Source organism: Microcaecilia unicolor, chromosome 12, assembly GCF_901765095.1.
Source record: "Microcaecilia unicolor chromosome 12, aMicUni1.1, whole genome shotgun sequence".
Classification (NCBI taxonomy): domain Eukaryota; kingdom Metazoa; phylum Chordata; class Amphibia; order Gymnophiona; family Siphonopidae; genus Microcaecilia; species Microcaecilia unicolor.
In genome coordinates this window covers 86,910,912-86,931,073 of record NC_044042.1, presented here as the reverse complement: position 1 = coordinate 86,931,073, position 20,162 = coordinate 86,910,912, and the positions used below count along the sequence as shown (strand labels likewise).

General features: G+C 44.3%; 1 long non-coding RNA gene across 1 annotated transcript in view; it reads right to left on the bottom strand.

Annotated features, from left to right (window-relative positions):
* LOC115481877 overlaps window positions 1-19,843 on the bottom strand; it is a 163,758-nt gene extending 143,915 nt beyond the window's left edge. Inside the window, exons 1-2 of the long non-coding RNA XR_003944012.1 lie at window positions 19,646-19,843; window positions 18,441-18,576 (exon numbers count right to left, since the gene is read on the bottom strand). This is a non-coding gene — a long non-coding RNA (uncharacterized LOC115481877). The remainder of the gene's footprint in view (window positions 1-18,440; window positions 18,577-19,645) is intronic.
* Between the last annotated feature and the right edge of the window lie 319 nt (window positions 19,844-20,162).

The following is a 20,162-nucleotide window of genomic DNA, read 5'->3' as shown; positions in this document are numbered from 1 at the left end:
CGCAGTCTGGTTTCCACGGTGATGATATGTTTGTTTTAGATTTCACTTGATATGTTCTTGTGGTTAGGAAACCCTTTATACAATTGAGAGTGCCACCACTGAGTCTAGGAGTCTTAGCAATATGTTATGGTTAACCATGTCGAACGCACTTGGCATCTCAAATTGAAGGAGGAGAATGCTCTTGCCTATTGCTATTTCCTGCTTGAATTTGTTTAGGAGAGTGAGTAGTACTGTTTCGGTGTTGTGTAGGGGTCGAAATCCTGATTGTGACTCATGTAGTATAGTGAATTTGTGTATGTAGTCATTGAGTTGTTTGGTCACTAGTCCATCCATTAGTTTGACTACTAATGGGATAGATGCTACTGGGCGGTAGTTGGTAATGTCGTTAGTTTTGGTAATGGAAAGTTGATTAAAGATGAAAGGGAATGTAAGGCTGCGGGAAGGACTGAGATGAGGAATGGGACAGCTAGTGGGTGAGAAAAGGAAATGGAATTTGATAGGTAGCTGAAAAGTAAAAAGGAGAATGATGAGAACGAGGGTGAAATTTGAGTAAACAGAGAGGCAGTAAAGAAACAAAAGAGAGAGGAAAGAGCTAAAAAAGAAATATTAATGTGTCAAAGGTAGGTGTAGTGAAGGAATGGAATAAGACAGGACAGAGGAGAAAAGACAAATGGACAGCAGCTACTTGAAGGAGAATTAGCAGAAGACAGACTGGAAAAGAGAAACTGGAATCAGCATGATGGAAAAGTAAAATGTCCAGACAACAAAGGTACAGGAAAAGCATTTTATTTTTAATCTATTAAATGGAATATGTTAGCTTTGGGAAATATGTATAGTGCATATCTGTTTTTGTTTCTCTAGAAATGCAAAGTGATGCACTTAGGGAATAGAAATCCACGAGAGATGTATGTGTTAGGCAGTGAAACTCTGATATGTACAGGCAGGGAGAGGGATCTTGGGGTGATAGTTTCTGAGGATCTGAAGGCGATGAAACAGTGTGACAAGGCAGTGGCCATAGCCAGAAGGATGCTAGGCTGTATAGAGAGAGGTGTGACCAGCAGAAGGAGGTGTTGATGCCCCTGTACAAGTCATTGGTGAGGCCCCACTTGGAGTATTGTGTTCAGTTTTGGAGGCCGTATCTTGCTAAGGATATAAAAAGAATTGAGGCAGTGCAAAGAAAAGCTACAAAAATGGTATGGAATTTGCGTCACAAGACATATAAGGAGAGACCTGCTGACCTGATCATGTATACCCTGGAAGAAAATATTCAAATATTTGAAAGGTATTAATCCACAAACAAATCTTTTCTGGAGATGGGAAGGCGATAGAACTAGAGGACATGAAATGAGGTTGAAGGGGGGCAGACTCAAGAAAAATGTCAGGAAGTATTTTTTCACAGAGAGAGTGGTGGATACTTGGAATGCCCTCCCACGGGAGGTGGTGGAGATGAAAATGGTAATGGAATTCAAAAATGCAGCACCATCCTTGAGTCACTGACAACTACGAATGCGTAGGGTGCCAATATCGGTGGCTCAAGGATATTGCTGCTGTCCGCCAAAGTTGGTAAAATGGAATTTTGGCCACCTTCAGAGGAAGTCTTCCACCGACAGAGCTTGGGGATCCTCATGAGCTAAAGTATTTATATTTTGAGTTGTGAGGTGCTGGGGGAAGGGTGAAATGTTGGAGTAGGGCAGGGGAAGAAAAAATGTCATGCCCATCCAATTTGGGTTCAGGCCAACCCAAAATTGGCTGTCTGGCTACGCCACTGGATTATTGTAACACTCTTTATCTAGGGTTGCCTACTTACAAGCATTGAGCTTTACAAATTTGTCAGATTTGACCATATTTCCCCAATCCTGACGGTATTACATTGCAGAGCCATAGCGAGGGGAGCTGACACCCGGGGCGGGTCGCCACGGCGCACCCTCCTCCCGCTGGAGCGCACTCCCCCCCTGGAGCGCATACCTCCCCCCCCCCACCGGAGCGCATACCTCCCCCCCCCCACCGGAGCGCATATGGGAACCAATGTAACAGTGGCGTAGGAAGGGAGGGCCGATCCACCCTGACTGCACGTTGCTGGGGTGTGTCGGCTCTGCGCTGGTTCACTGCTCTGTCCCGGAACAGGAAATAACCTGTTCCGGGGCAGAGAGGGCAGTGCACCAGCGCGGAGCCGACACCCTCCAGCGGCGTGCACCCGGGGCAGACCGCCCCCCCTTCCTACGCCACTGTTACATTGGTTCCCATAGTCTGGAGGATATAATTCTGGAGTGGCCTAGTGGTTAGAGCACCAGTCTTACAATCCAGAGGTGGCCGGTTCGAATCCCATTGCTGCTCCTTGTGATCTTGGGCAAGTCACTTAACCCTCCATTGCCTCAGGTACAAACTTAGATTGTGAGCCCTCCTGGGACAGAGAAATATCCAGTGTACCTGAATGTAACTCACCTTGAGCTACTACTAAAAAAGGTGTGAGCAAAATCTAAATAAGTAAATTCAGAGTTTTGACTTTGATCCATAAGGCTCTGAATGATAATGCTCGTTTGACTTTAGCAAGTTCATTGAAGATTTATAGACCTGCTCAGTCTTTGAAATCTGAAGACAAATTATTGGTTGATGTTCCATCTTTCCTACATGTTCAGTTCGACATATATAATTCCACTATATTTTATACAGAGGGGGCTGTTTTATGGAACGCATTACCTGAGGCAGTACATAAGATTTGTTCTATTATGCAGTTTAGAAAACAACTGAAGGCATAAATACATGTACTCAAGCATTTGCTTATATTTAAGACAGCTGCTAATTATTTATTACCTTTTTTATTCAAGGAATTCACTCAAGGCGGTTTACAGTAAGATGGAGAATTGTTTTACTTAACTTCAGCAGGTATATATCTTGTTTAATTAATGCATGTTAAGTTTTGTTAAAATATTTTTTATGTTTGAATGTTTTTATTATATTTGTTGCTTTGGAAACCACCTAGAATTGTAGGATAAAGCGTTTTATAAATGTTTTAAAGAAATAAAACTAGTTCCTCAAGTGCAGGATCAGTTCCAGAAATGAGCAGTAGCTGGCAGCAAGTAATGTGTGCTCTGCGCTGGTGCAACAGAGTGTGCAAACAGTATTATATTTGCATAAAATCCCAATAAATAACAATATCCAGAGAGATTACCATGAAGCAGTAACAAACTCAGATACTTTCTGTAGGTGCACAGAGAGGTGTGGTAGCCGTGTTAGTCCACTTTTAAAGGTAATCAATAGAAATAAAACATGGAAAAGAAAATAAGATGATACCTTTTTTATTGGACATAACTTAATACATTTCTTGATTAGAAGAAGGGCAACCTTCAAAAGCTAATCAAGAAATGTAGCTGCACACAAACCCCCCTGTTTATTAAGCTGCGCCAGTGGCTGCCATGCACTAATGCCAACACATTCTTTGAATGGGCTGTGTCAGCATTAGCGCACAGCTTAGTAAACGGGGGGGGGGGGGGGGGGGGGGGGGGAGATAGTTCAGGAAAACTGAACCAGGAAAACAATAAAGGTGAGACATACTGTCTCCTCTCACCGGCAGGAGAGGATAGTGTCAGTGTTTGGGAAAGAGAAGTCAAGACTTTGCTGAAGGCAATGGTGGCAGCACTGACTTGTCCCCATTTACTCTATGTAAGCAACAAAACTTTGGTAGTCCTGAAAGACTGGGAAAATGGAGAGAGAGAGAGAGAGAGAGACAGGCTAGGCAGAGGGTGTTGATAGAAGAGACTAGGAGGGACTGAAAGTGTGATAGACAAACTGCTGGGAATAAGGGGGTGGTAGAGAAAAACTCACTGCTCTCCCCACCCACCACTTCCTCTTGCATCCGCACTGTCCAATCTGGCTCCTTGGCTCTGTGTGAGTGAAAAGTTGGGGACTCCTGCACTACAAAACAAGTCCCAAGCTGCCAAGATAAATCTTACAGTCCCCTAACCCCAATCTACTATAATAAAACGCACCTCCAACGTTCTGAAGCTGACTCCGTGGCTTCAGTGAAGAGTTCGCTGGGTGGCTGGGGGGGGGGGGGGCACGGGAGAGAGGAGAATCGCTGGGTGGCTGGAGGGGGGGCAGGGGAGAGAGGAGAATAGCTGCGTGGCTGGAGGGGGGCCAGGGGAGAGAGGAGGATCGTTGGGGTGGCTGGAGGGGGGCAGGGGAGAGAGGACAATCACACACACTCTTCTCTCTCACAGACACACTCGCACCCAGTCTCACTCTCTCTCTGTCACACACACACACTCACACGGTGCTGCCAACCATGCAGAGGGGGGGAGAGGCAGGGGGTCCTGACACCAGCAGGGAGGGGAGGGAAACATAGAGGGGGAGGGGGTCCCGAGACCTGAGAGGGGGGAGGGGATCCTGAGACCACAGGGGAGGGGATCCTAAGACCACAGGGGAGGGGAGGGGGTCCTCATACCAGAGGGGGAGGAGGGAGTCCTAAGACCACAGAGGGACGGGGGGGGGGGGTATCTGTCACACACACTCTCTTTCTCCCACACACTCTCACTCTCACACAGTCTCTCACACTATGTCACACACTGTATCACATTCACTCTGTCACACACTCACTCTCACACACTCTCAGTCTCACAGAGAGTCTGTGTATCGCACACATACTCTCACACTCTCCCTGTCTCTCACACACTCTCTCTCTCACACACAGTGTATCTGTGTGAAACACACTCTCACACTCGCTGTCTCACATACGCACTCGCACACACTTGCACCCAGTCTCACTCTCTCTCTCTCTTACACAGTCACTCTCACACACACTCTCTCAAACATACACACTCCAAGGAAAACCTTGCTAGCGCCCATTTCATTTGTGTCAGAAACTGGCGTTTTTTACTAGTATAGGTAATAATTCAGGTGGCACAAGCATGTAATGTTAAGCCCTCAGTCTGCTATCACTCCTGTAAGAAACTGTGCACTTGCCTAGAGCATGGGGTGCTGGGGAGTGGCAAAGAGCAGTGGCAACAGCAGATCCTGAACGCCACAGAAAAACTGAAGGAACCATCAGCACTGTTAACTACTTTGTCTCACAACAATTGCGGAAACAAATAAACAGCCACACCAAGTACTGCTTATTATCCATGGCTTATTTATTTCTCTGTTTTTGGCTTTATTATTTTTCAAGTGGTTTCATTCACTTCAAGGTTAATATTCAAAAGATTTGTTTGTGGGAGGCTGTTGGACAAATCTACATAGTTAAATTTTTCCCTGTTCTCTCCTAAACTGACAGGGTAGACAAGTTGAAGCATGCACAAAATTTACCTCCTTAGAAAGAGGAGATGCCAGCCAGGGACCTTTCCAGGGTCCTTTTTCTGCTAGGTCAGTGCTCATATTTAGTGCCTAAATGGGCAAAGTTAGCTGGATAATGCAGAACAGATAAATAAAGTAGCATTGCAAACCGTACGAGAGACTTGCTGACCTGAACATGTATACCTTGGAAGAAAGGAGAAACAGGGGTGACATGATACAGACGTTCAAATATTTGAAAGGTATTAATCCGCAAATGAACCTTTCCCGGAGACTAGAGGACAAGAATTGAGGTTGAAGGGGAGCAGACTCAGGAGTAATGTCAGGAAGTATTTTTTGACGGAGAGGGTGGTTGATATGTGGAATGCCCTCCTGTGGGAGGTGGTGGAGATGAAAACAGTAATGGAATTCAAACATGCGTGGGATAAACACAAAGGAATCCTGTTTAGAAGGAATGGTTCCGTGGAATCTTAGCGGCGATTGGGTGGCAACACCCGTAATTGGGAAACAAAACGGGAGCTGGGCAGACTTCTACGGTCTACGCCCTGATCGTGACTGAATAGAAAGGGATGGGCTGGAGTGTAAATTTTAAGGGGATTCGATGTTAGCTTCAGAATTTTTAGTACAAAAACTGTGGGCGGACTTCTACGGTCTGTGCCCTGAAAATGGCAAGGACAAATCAAACTCAGGTTTATATATAAAGTATCGCATACCATGTAAAATGAGTTTATCTTGTTGGGCAGACTGGATGGACCATACAGGTCTTTATCTGCCATCATTTACTATGTTACTAATATTAGGAAATGAAAATAGGGGCACGATGGTGGCACGGTTTTGAGCATCGTGAGCTCATCCATTGAAACACGACTTTGAAGTTATTATTATTATTTGTTACATTTGTATCCCACATTATCCCACCTTTTTGCAGGCTCAATGTGGCTTACATTATTCCGTAATGGCGATCACTATTTCCGGAGTGAGAAATACAAAGTAATGTTACAATAAAATTCATAAATGTAAAAAGTAAATTATAAAGTAGATTGGATAAGCAGTTCATTACAGGTATAAGAGATAAGGGGGTAACGCGTTAATGTTCATTGGTGGCAAATTGATTGATGCAATCAGGTGTAGAGAATACGGTATCATCTGGTTCTAATAGAGTTCTTACCAGTTCCTGCCAGAGCTTTTGATTCCCCATACAAAGAGGAAAGGATAGATCCGGGCAGATTCCTTTTCTGCGGTGTACTGAGTTGTACACTGTTGGTACCCCTGCAAGTAGGTCGGGAGACCCTGTTGTACCAGAAGACATGGGAGAGTCTTCCGTTCTGGGGCTGGAGGTTCCTCTCTCCCCTCCTGAAGCTAACCCTCCCTCATGTCCAGCGGCTGCTCCTGCTGGGGGTTCAGGATACGGAAGCCGTTTCTTTGAGCTACAACAAAGAGGATATCGGTTTGGACTGTGACGATTATTGAACAGCTTGACTACTACTACTACTACTATTTAGCATTTCTATAGCACTACAAGGCATACGCAGCGCTGCACAAACATAGAAGAAAGACAGTCCCTGCTCAAAGAGCTATGTAATAAAAGTGAGCCAAGTATAGGACAATCAAGCCATTGTGACATCACTGATGAGGTTGGCTCTTATTGGTGGACTGAGGCATTATGACATCACAATATTAGCTCTGGTTACAAGAGACTACTACTACTATTTAGCATTTCTATAGCGCTACAAGGCATACACAGCGCTGCACAAACATAGAAGAAAGACAGTCCCTGCTCAAAGAGCTTACAATCTAATAGACAAAAATAAAGTAAGCAAATCAAATCAATTAATGTGTACAGGAAGGAGGAGAGGAGGGTAGGTGGAGGCGAGTGGTTACGAGTCAAAAGCAATGTTAAAGAGGTGGGCTTGATTGATGGTTTTCCACTGCCATCCATAGGGGTAACTTTGGAGTACATCTGGAAAGGCCTTCAATCTTTAAACATTGCTGTGGCTGAATCTACTAAGGAGGTAAAATCTTTATCTACTAAAATACAAGATATGGCATCTGCTATGGATACTATCAAGCTGGACTGTGCAAATCAGTTTCAACAGTTGAAAGAAGAAGTAAAAGATTTACAGGCTTTAAAACAGTAATAGATAAAGATAAATTATTCCTTCATAGGAAGACAGAACAGCTTGAAAAATATAATAGAAGGTTAAACCTCCATCTTCTGAATTTTCCTAAACTGGCTGGTATGCTCCTTGGGGACTTATTCAGGAAATATCTAATGACGTTCTCATTTTACCCCTGAAACTATCCCTCCCTGAAATAAAATTTACGTAATTCCTACTACTTCTAAGGAACCAGGGAATGGTGGACCAGAGGCTCTTCCAATTAAAGAAGGTGGTTAGATTTGAATAATTTGTCAGCTACATTAGAGGAATTGATAGCGGATGTAGCAGAGAGAGCCACTTGAATTATATCTTCTACTTTCAGAATGCTAGGACTCTGTTTCTTGGTTAAATAGTATGGATGTATCCTGATGTCACCAAATCTACTCAAGATAGAAGGAAAGCTTTTCTTGCCATGAGACAAAAGACTAAAGATATTGGAGCATCTTTTTTATTACCTTATTATGCAAGTATTTAATTAAATATGCTGGGATGTGATATGTTTTCTTTAGCCCAGAATAATTGCGTCCTTTTTAGATGGGAAGCGTGCTCCAGGTTAGAAGATTCAGGTTCAAGTTGGACAATGAAGAAGATGCAGGGTTTGTTAGTCCATTTAAGTCTTTACTTTTTTCTTTTTCTTCCTAATGGACTTTAAGTTTTCCGTCCATTGGAGTCTAAAAAGGCTTATTCTTTTTTCTTCTCATTATACTGTGATGTCTCTCTTTATATACATTTTTTTATATTATTACTGGTTATATTTAATTTGTTTAATTTTCCTTAGAGTCCTCATAATTATTAATTTGTAAGCCATTTTTCATATACAAGTGGATACTTGTTTATTGTATTTTGTGACATTTATAAATAAAAGTTAAAACAAGAAATGAAAATAGACTAAGTATTCCATACTTGATCCTTCAAAAATTTTAAAATCATGCATGCTAACTTAAAACTAATATGAGCTTTTAAGAGCAACCAGTGTAGTTCTATCAAATTTTTTTCAAATGTAAAATCAATTTAGCTGCAGTGTTTTGAAGTATCTGAAGTTTAGAATAAAGTTTAATCATAATGGTTAAATACAAACTGTTACAGTAGTCCAAATGGGATAAACTGAGTGCTTGAATCGGAAGAGCAAAAACGTTCCATAAACAAAGAATGACTAGTATGAAGTTGGCACAATATAGTTAACCTGTGGACCAAATTATAATGTATCCAGAAGGACATGCAGGACCTTAGAGGTACACTCTACCTTGAATGATAACCCATCTCATAATGTTAACTCATCTGGGACAAACTTGACAGCACTGTTCCCTCTAAGCTGAGTGGGAGTCCTCCAACTGCACTGTTGCCAGCAGGGGGTGATGCCTCAATGTTGTGTTTTCAATCACTAGGAGGACAGGCAGGTTCCCTGGAGTCTGACAGTTTGTTTGTCCCTCACTATTGAAAATGTGATAGTGAAACTGTACCTCTCCCACTGGCAGAACTGTAGGTGGAGGAATCCCACTCAGCTTAGAGGGAACAATGCGTGTCAGAGTGACTCAATGAACGCTGAAGCCCCAGGATACATGACAGACCTCCCAATCAGAAACTCATCAAGATCAACACAAACATACCTAAATCTCCACTATCCAAGCTGCAAAGAACTCAAATATAAATCAACCTACACATCCGGCTTCTCCAATATAAGCGCACAACTATGGAATGCACTACCAAACGCCGTGAAAACAACATATGACCACCTGAACTTTCGGAAACTACTAAAAACCTACTTGTTCAAAAATGCATACCCGACCAACCCAACTTAAATGCCTCAACTCTGCAACACAACAAATCCAAAGCACGCTTGAACATAAATTACCTCTTCTTCCTTATGATCCTAAATCTGTCTGTTACGCACGAACTTTACCACAACTTCACTCTGTATTTGTTCATACCGATATTGGCGATAGCCTCCACGGTACTATGTAAGCCACATTGAGCCTGCAAATAGGTGGGATACAAGTGTTACAAATAAATAAATGCATAATTTTGTCTTGTCTTTGTAGAGGGAGGCCTTTCCGAAGTGTAGGGGCAAGGATACTAAAGCAAAAATGCCTTACATCATCAAGGCTAATCCGCCAAAATGATGAGATAGACAGTAAGTTTTGACCAGAACAGTGAAGGGTCTAGTGGATAAGTATGGAATAAGGTGGCTAAAAAGGAATTGGAGCTGACCTGAATAATGAACTTGATGGACAAACATTATATTTGAAAGGAATATGGTAAGAGAGAGGAAGTCAGGGTTCAATTTTTAAGAGGAGGGTGATGTTGTCAATTTTTTTACACCATAAAGGAATTTTACAGCAGCTTTTTCAATTAGGTGTAGCCTATGAATTTAAGATTGATTTGTTCCTTGTAGCAAAGAGTTACAATGGTCAAGATACGTCAAGAGAAAGAAGAAGGCGGCATAAAGACACATGGAGGAGCATTTTCAATACAATGTCCATGGAAAATCCCTTTTAAAAATATTACTCCCAGCCCTGCGTTGGGATGGGACCAGGGTGGGCCTGAAAAATAAAGCATGGATATTTCATTTTGGCTGATTTTCACAGCTTTCATCAATACACTTTGCACCTACAAAATATGCTTTTTAAAAACTCCCTGCCAGCATATCACATTGAAAGCATATGCTATGACAGCAGGTGCTGTGTATTGTTATCAGGGTGGAGTAGAATCATAAAGGAGATATTAGTGAATAAATGATGCTGGTTAGTAATGGGGCAGGGGAACACATTCTTAGGGTTGAAAGTGATGATATCATGGTATTATGTTCCAAGTTTACATCATATACCTGCCTATGGGCTCCTTTTACAAAGCAGTGCTACTGATTAGCATGCGCTGAATGCAAAGGACCCCATGGGAATTGAATGCGCTTCTTTGCATTCAGTGTGCTGCTAATCGGTAGTGCTACTTTGTAAAAAGAGCCCTATATGATTTTGGCAAGGTGGTTACTTGCAGACTGCCCTGTTTATGATACGCAGAGGGCCAGACACAACTCTGAACACCTTGATGGGCAAACTGGATGGATTGTGCAGGTCTTTATCTGCCAACATTTACTACTTACTACTTAACATTTCTAAAGCGCTACTAAGGTTACGCAGCGCTGTACAATTTAACATAGAGGGACAGTCCCTGCTCAAGGAGCTTACAATCTAAGAGACAAGTGAAGGGACAGTCCGATAGCGGTGGTCAAATTGGGGCGGTCTGGGTTTAGTGAACGGAAGAGTTAGGTGCCGAATGCAGCGTTGAAGAGGTGGGTTTTAAGCAAAGACTTGAAGATGGGCAGGGAGGGGGCTTGGCGTGGGGGCTCAGGAAGGTTGTTCCAAGCATAGGGTGAGGCGAGGCAGAATGAGCGGAGCCTAGAGTTGGCGGTGTTGGAGAAGGGTACAAAGAGGAGGGATTTGTCCTGTGAACGGAGGTTACGGGCAGGAACATAGGGGGAGATGAGGGAGGAGAGGTAGTGAGGGGCAGCAGACTGAATGCATTTGTAGGTAAGAAGGAGAACCTTGAATTGAATGCGGTATCTGATTGGAAGCCAGTGAAGTGACCTGAGGAGAGGGGTGATATGAGTAAATCAGTTTTGGTGGAATATGAGACGTGCCGCAGAGTTCTGGACAGATTGAAGGGGGGATAGATGGCCAAGTGGAAGGCCAGTGAGGAGTAAGTTGCAGTAGTCAAGGCGAGAGGTAACGAGAGTTCGGGTGGTGTGTTCAGAGAGGAAAGGGCGAATTTTGCTGATGTTAAAGAGGAAGAAGCGGCAGCTCTTGGCCGTCTGCTGGATATGCTCAGAGAAGGAGAGGGAGGAGTCAAAGATGACTCCGAGGTTGCGGGCAGATGAGACGGGGAGGATGAGGGTGTTATCAACTGAGATAGAAAGCGGAGGAAGAGGAGACGTGGGTTTTGGTGGAAAGACGATGAGCTCGGTCTTGGACATGTTCAGCTTCAGGTGGCGGTTGGACATCCAGGCATCAATGTTGGAAAGGCAGGCTGATACCTTTGCCTGGATATCTGCGGTGATGTCTGGTGTGGACAGATATAGCTGGGTGTCATCAGCATAGAGATGATACTGGAAACCATGAGATGAGATCAGGGCGCCCAGGGAAGAGGTATAGATTGAGAAGAGAAGGGGTCCAAGGACCGATCCCTGGGGAACACCAACAGATAGGGGGATAGGGGTGGAGGAAGATCCATGAGAGTGAACTCTGAAGGTGCGGTGGGAGAGATAGGAGGAGAACCAGGAGAGGACAGAGCCCTGGAACCCAAATGAGGACAGTGTGGCAAGAAGTAAGTCATGATTCACAGTGTCAAAAGCGGCGGATAGATCAAGGAGGATGAGGATGGAGTAGTGACCTCTGGATTTGGCAAGGAACAGGTCATTACAGACTTTAGAGAGTGCAGTTTCTGTTGAGTGAAGAGGGCGGAAACCGGATTGAAGTGGATCGAGGATGGTATGAGAGGAGAGAAAATCAAGGCAGCGACTGTGAATGGCATGCTCAAGTATTTTGGAGAGGAAGGGTAGGAGGGAGATGGGGCGGTAATTGGAGGGACAGGTAGGGTCAAGTGATGGTTTTTTGAGGAGAGGTGTGACTACGGCGTGCTTGAAGGTGTCAGGGACAGTTGCAGTGGAAAGAGAGAGAGGTTGAGGATATGACAGATGGAGGGGGTGACAGTATGAGGGATGATGTTAAGTAAGTTGGAGGAGCAGGTGGTGGATTTCGATGAGGAAAGAAGGCGAGCGGTTTCCTCCTCGGTGATGACAGGAAAGGAGGAGAAAGAGGCCTGGGTTGGTTGGATGAGGGAGAGGGTTGCAGGGTGAAGAAGAGATGGCTTGGTAGTGAACACTCAAGGTTGATCTTTTGCACCTTGTCGCAGAAGTAATCAGCCAGTGATTGAGGAGAGAGCGAGGGTGGGGTGAGAGCGGAGGGCACTTTGAGGAGGGAGTTAAGGGTGGAGAAGAGACGACGGGGGTTGGAGCTGAGAGAATTGGTCAATTGGGTGTAGTAGTCCAGTTTGGCAAGGAAAAGGGAGGAGTGGAAGGAGGATAACATGAATTTGTAGTGAAGGAAATTTGAATGGGTGCGGGATTTCCTCCAGAGGCGCTCCGCAGATCGGGTGCAGGAGCGAAGGTGACGGATGCAAGGGGTCAGCCAGGGCTGGGGATTAGTACGCTTTGTGGGACGGGAGGTGGAAGGTGCGAGGGTGTCCAGAGCAGAGGAGAGAGTGGCATTGTAAGCGGAGACAGCCTTGTCGACAGACTCGGAGGATGGAGGGGAGGAGATTAGAAATATTAGAGGATAGGGTGGGAGGGTCGATAGCCTGGAGATTCCTGGAGGTAGTGGTTAAAGTTGGACAGGGCTGAGGTGGGGGGTGAAGAAGTGTGAAGGTGATTAGGTGATGATCGGAGAGAGGAAGAGTTGAAACATGGAAATTGGAAGGAGAGCTGGAAGAGGAGAGGACGAGGTCAAGACAATGGCCGTCTCGGTGAGTAGGGGTGGTGGAGCAAAGCTGGAGGTTGAAGGAGGATGTTAGAGTGAGGAACTGAGAAGCGTGAGGGTCGGACTGGTCATCAACATGTATGTTAAAATCTCCGAGAATAAGGGACGGAGATGAGGGTTCAAGAAAGACGGAAACATTTACTATGTTACACAGGCAAACTCCTTGCCATATAGTTACTATAAATAAAGACTTTCTTGGAAGTTTTCCTGATCTCTCCCCTTTGAGTTTGGTATAAGGTCATTGTCTTTATTTCCTCCCTGCTCTTTTCTTAGTCTCTCTCTATTTCACTATCTCTTCCATCTCTCAGAAAGCTGATCAATCCTTCTCTCCCGAGAAATTCCCTAGAACTGGTAGTGGAAGGAGGTCTGGACTAGAGAATGACACGGGGATGGGGAACCACAGTAACCGTGGGGATTGGGGCGGGGACAGATCCCACGGGGACAGGGTGGGGGCGGGGACAGATCCCACGTGGACAGGGTGGGGATGGGGACAGAACCTGCGGGGACGGGGCGGGGACAGGGACAGAACCTGCGGGGACGGGGCGGGGACGGAGACAGAGCCCACAGGGACAGGAACAAACTTTGTCCCTGTGTCATTTTCTAGTTGGAAGGGTAGAGGGTGGTGGTGGGAAGGAGGGTTATAATAGCTGCTCATTGTTATTATTGTTTTCTATTTGTAATTTATACACAACAGTTGCACAGAATATTGTTCCTTTCTATACTTTAATAAAAAGATTTAAATATAAAATCATAAGTGTTCAAGGCTTCTGTAGATGAGGACAGAGCCCACGGGGATGGCGCAGGGACGGGGACAGAACCTGCGGGGGCGGGGCAGGGATGGAGACAGGGCCTGCGGGGATGGGGCAGGGACAAAGACAGCCTGTGGGGACAGGGTGGGGATGGAGACAGAACCCATGGGGACGGGGACAAACTTTGTCCCTATGTCATTCTCTAGTCTGGACACACTCAGAGCCACCTAGAATAAAGTTGTGTGGCAGTGACTACAACACCTCATTTCCATGGGAACTGGATACATTCCATTTCAGGTTTGTTATTCAAGGACAGATTTTCAGTGAATTGCTTCTTCCAGACCCCCTACTTTCCTCCTGCCCCAAGATCAAAGGTGATTTCTTTTCAAACAGTAAATCATAAGAACATAAGATCAACCATGCTAGGCCTATAGATAAAAAGAAATGTAGTGTTTATCTGGGACAATTTTCAAAGGAAATCCCACAGGTAAGTAGGTGTTTACCCATAGAAAATCCCTTTTTTAAAAATTACTCCCAGCCCTCTGTACAGAAAAGAGTCTGTGCTGGGGTGGGACCAGGGTGGACCTGAAAAATTAAGCATGGATATTTCATTTTGCAATCCCCATGCCTACTTTTCCACAGCTTTGATCCGTACACTTTGCACCCACAAAATATGCTCTTTAAAGACTCCCTGCCAGCAGTGTAGCCCTGCGATTTGTAAAGGATGACTCTGTGGGAAATTTCCCTTTGAAATCAGTTTGCAGGCTCACAGGGCCTGAAAGCTACCCGGGATCACTGAAAATCAGACACTTCTTGTCTCCTGAAATCTCTTGTTTTAGTTTGTTCCATCATGAAATTCCATTACTTTTGGATCAGAAATAATAGTCACTACATCAGAATTACTTCCTTCTCCAGCTTCATTAAATATGTACCCAGGGCTTTTTTTGAGGGGGTACTTGGGGGTACTGAGTACCGGCACCTTTTTCATTGTGTGCTAAAATTGACCCATGGATTGCAAGTTTTAATGAAAGAGCTCAGGCTCTATACACCAATTCTTCCTTGTCATAGATTCTGTGATTGGTTGCAGGGGCCCTGGCTATTGTGGGGTGGGTTCTTCAGTGCTCATCCCACCCCTGAAGGGTGGCCTAGCATTTGAGTACCAGCACCTTTTTTGCTAGATAAAATGCACTGTATGTACCCAACCTCTTTCTCTACAACACAATTATAAGAATGGACCTGTCCTTCAGCACAAAAAAGTATCTGCAGATATAGATAGATAATAAAATGTAAACCACTTTGTACCACAGAAAGGTGGTATATCAAATCCACAACCCATCCCCACCTCCACTTGCTTAGTTCCTTATAAACTTCCGCTTCCCCTGACTGCAGAGTGGAGGAGTAGCCTAATGGGTAGTGCAGTAGGCTTTGATCCTGGCAACCTGGGTTCAATTCCCACTGTAGCTCCTTGTGACCTTGGGCAAGTCACTTAACCCGCCATTGCCCCAGGTACCAAAAAAAAAAAACTTACATTGTGAGCCCCTTAGAGAAAGTATCTGTATATAATGTGTACAGCACTGCATATGTCTAGTAGACTGTGGGTGGGAAGGTCACAAGATGAATCCAAGTCATCAGAACCAGGCAGATCCAGTCCTCATTTTAACTCATTGTGTCTGTCAGATGGAATGTGTCTAAGAAAAGGATGTGAGAATTCATAGACATAAAGAGGGTGTACCTTTAGCATCTTGCTGAAAATGTAGCTCAATGGTCTTACAATTCTTGGTGGAGAGCTCTTTGCAGAGTTACTAAATGGTAAGTAGCAGATTTAAGACTTTCTCAAAAAAGGGTTAAAAATTCTCCATGTTACTTCCTTGCACGATTTTGAAAGAACCATTTTTTTACACTGAATTTAATTATCTGCCACACAGAATACCACCCTCACCTCCCCCAAATACAGCCCAGACTTACAGAATTTAAGTACTTGCACCATTTTGCTGACAAGTTTTACTTCCACAGTAAACGTCGAATGCATTCCATGAGAGAAAGACACACAGTTTCAGAGTTATGCAGGCAAACCAACTTGGATGCTTTTGGCATTTTGTTTACCCAAATTAAATTTGACCCTACAGTTGTAATTCCTTGTGGCTTGCTCTTATATATCATAGGGTCAAACCAGTTATTCCCAGTTAAGAGTCCAAGACTCCAGCACTCTATTTTGAATTTTTTTTTCCACATGCTCTGGCCAATTCCATGAAAACTTTAACATAACACTTTGTAAGTATTTCTGTTTCAACAGAGAAAGAGATCTGTGCTATTCCTATGAGCCTGGGATCATCTCCCCTACAGCAGTGCAATGATGGCTAAGCAAGAGCATAAGAGAGGAAAGGGTTAACAGTGCTGCTCCCTTTCATGTGGCGCCAAGCCTTACAGGAGTACCAAGGCGCCAGCCTCAGTCTGCAGGGTGGAGCTGTAACCACAGGATGCCCTGGGCAGTCTCAGCTGCATTCCTGGAGCCTGAGTGACAGCTGCAGTTAAGAGAAGCTCTGCCCCTGGCAGGGTACAAGAAGCCTCTCGCAGGCCCTTTGACACTCACACAGAGACAGCTTGTAGATTCTGATAGGGGGAAGACAGGAGGGTGTTTCCACTTCCATGTTTAGGAAGATGCTCAGATCCTACAGACAGAAATCCTCTACTTGGTGATTGAGAAATCAGACCTTTAGTGTGAGCTCTCTCTGAAGTACTTAAAACATAGGTGGCCTGCAGTATGACTAGCACGTGGGTTTCCCTACGCCAAGGCCACTTTTAACGCAGCTGTAAAATGACCGATTTTTCATTTCCCAATTAGCGCATGGCAATTAGCATGTGAGCCCTTACCAACATCTGTTTAGTAAGCAGAAAAGGCTCACGCGCTAATCAGTAGACGCAATCAATTAGCACTAGGCATGCCTACTTTCTGCCCCCAAACATGCCCCCAGCACTAGCGCGTGGGAAGTGTGATCAGGAGCCAACACTACCATGCGATACTTGAGCCACTTAGTAAAAGGACCCCATATTTTGACATGTGATTATATGTTTAAAAAAAATCCTGTGATACACTGCTACCATGAAGGAGGTAAAAACAGTGACAGAATTCAGGACATGCTGAGAGGATCCTTAGAGAAAGCCAGAGTTCAGCTGGGGTTTCCAGCACTAGAAAAGGAAGTGAAATGGCCAGAAATTAGATGGGCTATATTGCCCTTATCTTCCACCTGTGGCACCTATTTTAAACTTATTTTCTAAAAGCAGCGTCTTGTCTATATGCATTTATAAGACTAGCTCCCACTGTCAGCCTGAATACTGCACAAACTTATACGAACAGATTTACACCTGCTCTGAAGATGGCGTGTTCTATGCATTTAATTACAACTTTACCTCTACTCCGTCCACCCTGTGAATCCTTACACTCAGATCATATTATGGTAAGCACACTCTTTTCATGTGCCTGTTTGTTACACGAGTATTCCCTTGCATTATTTTATAACAGACTTTTTCAGCACACAGAACAGACTTTACATATGGGAAATGATTTATAAAATTATCCCCAGTACATGTTTCTATGTCATGAAGAACTGCAGTATTTTGTAAAGTAGAAGTTCTAGGATCCAGTCAGAAAAGATTAAGGGGTTCTTTTACTAAGCTGTGGTAAAGGGGGGGCCTGCGCTAGCGTCAGTGTGTGTTTTTGACGCGGTTGAGGTCCTCTTTTACCACAGCAGGTAAAAGGCTGTCTTTTTTTCACAAAAAGACATGGCCATTTTTTTGGTGGGGGGGGGGGGAGTACTTTCACCACCCACTGAGGTGGCAGTAAGGACTCCCAAGCTAACCCAGCAGTACAAAAATAAAGGGTTGGCACGTGGCAACAGGCTTTTCCTTTTGGAAATGGGTTAAAGACTCAGGTATCCATCCTCCAGAAGCCAGGACAAGACCTCTCCTCCAACTATAGTCACGGTGGAGGGGGGAGGGGGAGGCAGGTAGCAGAATTGGGAAAGAAGCCAAGCCACCTGACCCTCCCCTTTTTAATCCAATTCCACCTTGACCTTCCCCTTACCCCAACTCTCACTGCCCACCAGCTGCAGCCCGCCACTCAGGGTAAGAGGTGTGGAGAAGGCTTCCTCACCCTCTGTCCCAGGATGAGCAGTGATGCTGGATGCTATAGCCCAGAGGCTCTCTGATATGAGCACTAGAGTGAAAGAGATCAAAACAAAAGGAAAGAAGTATTTTGTGTGGAAATTTCCTCTTGTGAGTTTGTGTGTCTGAAGAGAACCCCAGTGGGATGAGTGAGTTCCCATGTGTAGGCATCAGGTTTGAGCAGGAAGCACCATCTCAAATGAAAAAGTGATGTGTTTTATTCTAACAAAGAAACAATGTTTAGTCAATGCTGTACAACAATGGGAAATGTGTACCTCAAAAAAACCTACAGGGTCAATATTCAGCCAGTGGTGGTAAGCACTGAAAATGCAATACACAGAAGTTATGTGGGTCTGTTTGCCTCATTAGCTATGCAGGCAGAGACTGAGTATCGTTGTGCCCATACTTTTTGTGCACAACCCTTTGGCATATGGATGTGTCCCTGAACACAAGGTTACAAATGAAAGCAGTGGCGTGCAGTGAAATTTAAAACAGGGGAATCAGTAGATATGCTAAAAATCTGTGCAATGCATACCCTTAATTAAGGTTAATGTACTCACTGTTTGTGTTGAACAATGTCACATCTTGGTCTATTTCTGAGCGTCACCTATAACATTTGCCACGTCTCCTTATGACTTCTGTGTTGATTTGAAGAAACGTATGTTCAGTATCACCATCACCTTTCCGAAATCTATCCTTCAAAGTTACACACAGACTGACGATTAGCACTGTTCCCATTCCTCACAAAAATTTAAAATATTATTACTCCATTATATCCCACAGGAGGTGGAAATAGTGGGGGCACTGAGGCTAAAGAAGTAGCACAGCAGCAGCAGGAAGAGGTGTCAGGACACCACTGACAAATTTGGAGGGAAGGGAGAGAAGGGACATGTAGAGGCTTATTTTCAAAGCACTTAGACTTACAAAGTTATATCGAATCCTACGAAACTTTGTAAGTCTAAGTGTTTTAAAAATGAGTCCCATAGTCTCACAAACTCTGTGTTTCTTGGTTTGGCTCCCTAGGCAAATATATATTTGTGCCCCCCCCCATACACCCTACCAGGGACCCCATCCCCCACCATTATTTCACCTCTCCAGAAGTAGCAGCAAAAAGTACACAGCCTAGCTGTGGGTATGATAACATTATAGTTTGTAAATGAGCATGGGGACTATTCAAGCAGTTTAATGGTTGGAGCTGGAGAGCTGTCAAGTTAATCAGTTCCAGTCCTGGATTTCTGCAACCCTATCCTGGAACATTATGGGACCTGAAGTGCTGATTTCAGTGGTGGTATCAGGGATGACAGAGCACTTTACTGGGATAAAAGTTCAAAAACAGGACTGGCCAAAAAGTCTCCCTCCTGGAGCTAGGTAACTTGGCAGTTGTGCACTGCAGCAGTGGGCTGAAAGCCAGGGAAGCTAGGCAAGTCATATTTACTCTCCATTACCTCTAATACAAACTAGCAACTGCCCAAAAGAGTGAGATTTAAGGGCAATGTGTCCAAGATATACATTTATAAAGTTTTACATGTGAAAAATGGTTCACAAATGGAAAAAAAGGCAAAATAAAAATATTTTAGCTTTTTCTGATGCTTCTGAAAAAATATAGGCAGAGGAGAAACAGCATTAGGACAAAGGAATTTGCCCAAGTAATTTAATAGTTAACAGGGTGAATTCCATGGGCTGAAAATTTCTCTTCCCTGAACTTCACTCCAGCCCAGATTTTCAAAGGGAAACTTAAACTTTATTTATAAGAGACAGTCCTCACCAGAGACTCAGAAACCTACACAGGTACATGCACTTTTTGGCTCTCTTTTCTAGTGTTGTCCTGCTGCCCATGTGCTCATTCAGGTAGTGTTGTCCTCCCCTCCCTCCTCCATGTAGAAGTCTGGCATTTTCTGCCAGTCCTTTTCCTAAGCTGATAGCACACCCGCCTTCACACTTTCCTCCATTCTTTAGTCCTACAACTGATTGTTCTCCTCTCCTAAGAAGATCTCATTCTCAAGCCATTCATCCTGTGACTAGAAGAAGCCTTCCCATTGGCTGGATTCTACCACATCCTCTGCACTGGAAGGGGGAAGTGAATTGGAGAGCAGAAATAGGCTAAACTCTGAAAAATATCCACACACTTAGTCATCCTCTGAGTCTGAGACAGATAATGTACACATTTTTAGATTTAGTTGGTAATCATAGCCTCCTGAATCCTGAGCACATCTGACAAGACCCCCCCCCCTAAACTTTTAGAGATTCAATGTATCCACTGAAGGCCCTGTGAGGCAGATTCT